Source organism: Carlito syrichta, unplaced genomic scaffold (genome assembly GCF_000164805.1).
Source record: "Carlito syrichta isolate Samal-C Ts95f unplaced genomic scaffold, Tarsius_syrichta-2.0.1 Scaffold308186, whole genome shotgun sequence".
Lineage (NCBI taxonomy): Eukaryota > Metazoa > Chordata > Mammalia > Primates > Tarsiidae > Carlito > Carlito syrichta.
In genome coordinates this window covers 225,130-227,810 of record NW_007252282.1, presented here as the reverse complement: position 1 = coordinate 227,810, position 2,681 = coordinate 225,130, and positions in this window count along the sequence as shown.

Below are 2,681 nucleotides of genomic sequence, written 5' to 3'. Positions count from 1 at the left end.
CTCAGCCTCCCAAAGGCGCGGGATTACAGGCTGAGCCACCGAGCCCAGCTTAAAATCCCATCTTAAAAATGACTATTTTCATGTCAGTATTTTACCCTCTAGTATTTTAGAAAGTGCATAAACATTTTTGCATTGTTATAACTACAATGAATGCATAATTTTGATTTTTTTCATTTTAACGTGAAAGGAGTTTGTGATGTCATAATTATCATTTTGGTGGCTGTATCATGTTCAATTCAGTGGTATTTTAGAGATCTGTAAGAGGATATTGCTGATTCTATTAGAACTATTGGAAGAAAAAAGTTATAGGATGATAAACTTTTTCTCAGAACTCATCTTCTCTTCCCATGGCAGGATCACTGCAAAAGAGTTAAGTAAGCACAGGAGCAAATGAACCTTTCGACAATTTTGTCCTCTGAAGTTTAAATACAAACAAACCAATTCCAATATGTTGCTTCCTGTCTACAATTTTATAGTCACATTTCAACTTTGGAGAGAAAATGGAAAGTTTGAATTATATCCTAAGAAGAGCAGGCCAGACTGGAGGAAGACATGTTTATTTTGTTGATCCTTGAAATACAAGGACTCTCCTCACAGATAAACTAGCAAACTCAAGGCCAATTCATCACCTTGATGCACGCTGTTTCCTTTGAATCTTCAATCACAGATAATGAAGTCAAGGGCAAGAGTAAATTATGCTTTTATTCATTGCCATTAAATCTTAAAAACAGACTGAAGAGCTCTAAGATATCCGAGTATCCAAGCGAGTTTTTATTTTTATTTTTTTGAGCATTCTTTGAGGATTTCTTATTTTCAAAGCTTTTATTTACAAGTAACCACAAAAATATTTTAGTGCAAAGGGGGCTGAAATGGTTAACACCTGCTTTAGCTGGAGTTAAGCCCTAAACTGATGAGTGAGGTAAACCTTCAAATAAGATGAAAAAGAGGAATTTTCTGGAGCTGTGGAGTTTGCGTTTGTGTAGGAAACATAACTAGACGCAAAAGGTAAACTGGCTCCACCAGATCTCATGACTGGGCCGACTTTTTTTACTCTTTGATCTCATAAAATCAGTTGATCTAATGAAATCCATTCAGATCTGCTGAAATCAGTTCCTTAATTCAGAAAGCTAAGAGCCTTTGACACCAACAAATAGGTTTCTAAGTTTGTTGATAGGAAAAGCAATTGATAAAGGAGCCTGAGACCCTAGGGCTGCAGGACTCTCTTTGGTTTAATTCAGCAAATATATATTGAGCTCCTGCTTTGTATAAGACAAAATGCCACAAAGCTTCCATGACATCCTTGTTTTAAGGTATATCTTCTCTCTTGCCCATTGTTTTAAGACCAGACTTAGCTCTCTGCATGGATCTTGTCTGCAGTTTCCTGTATGCTCGCATCTAGTAAGAAGCTGTTTTTGTCCTCACTGCAGAGTTGTAAGGGACAGATAGTGATGTCAGATCTATCCAAAGCACCAGCCTACTTAAGGCAAGTTTCTGAGCTAACAGCTTGGGGCCTCTGTTTGTGGCAGGAGAGAAAAGAGCAAGGGGAACAGACGTAAGGAGAGTGGTGGGCCTGAGTCACATGGAGACTTTGGCAGGGCTGAGCACCTTTGACACACCAGATGTTAGGAGAGAGTATTTAACTGCATTTTACAGATAAGGAAACTGACTAGTGACCTGCCCAAGGTCACAGAGTAAGTAGTGGATCTGGGATCTGAAATCTCCCTTCTAGGGCTTCAAAGGTTTTCCACCTAGTAGGAGCTCAGGTCCAGATGAAATCATTTTGTGTCCTCCACTCCCATATTTTTACAAGAAGAAATCTGTCTAGAATGTGCATCTAATAAAGTAGTACAGGGAAAAGAGGTCACGGAATGGCAATTTAGAGTCAGAGAGGTGAGTGTGAGGTGTGGGCCCACCATTTCTTTTTTGTCTTGATGAGCAGCCCCTTAGTTCATTTTCGAACCAGTGTCACTGCCTGCCTTCCTGAGTCCTTGCCCACAAAGACTTGTTTCCTCCACTAGACAAAAATATGGATGGCTGGCCCAGTTCTGTCTGAAACAATGATTGTGAGAATCAAATAAGGTCCTCTGTAAACTATAGCACTTTACAAACTGGCAAGGTGGCAGACATCTTTCTAAGGTGTCAAGCAACAGTGAAGTAGTTGATGAAAATACATTTTGACTACTTGAGATAGAGGATACAGATACCATAACATTTGGTAACTGAGCTTTATAGATGCTAATCTAAAATCGCATTCTAACGAGCAATTTTAATCTTTCTGAGATTTGTCTCTTGGTAGAGCCTTAAAAAAACAAGAAAAGGAGAGGGGTATGTAAAATGTCAGTAAGATGAATTAAATTTCGTCTCCTTTTGAGCCCTGCTCATAGGTGGACAGGATTAGGACAGAACAAAAAGATGAAGTCAAAAAGCCATTAGGAGTCGCGCGTACGTGTTAATACACAGTTAATACCGTGGCAAGGAAATGAGTTATGCGGAACAGGCTTCAGACCGTCCCTGGAGACTGCTCTGGGTCTGGACATTCCCTTTGGCAACGTTCCAGAGTCTGTGTCCCCAGGGCTCCCCCCAGTGGGAAGGGAAGGCGCGCGTGGCCAGGCGCGCACACTCACGTGTACACACACCCGCGCGCACACTACACATCCACACACGGCGCCCCCCCGCCCGCG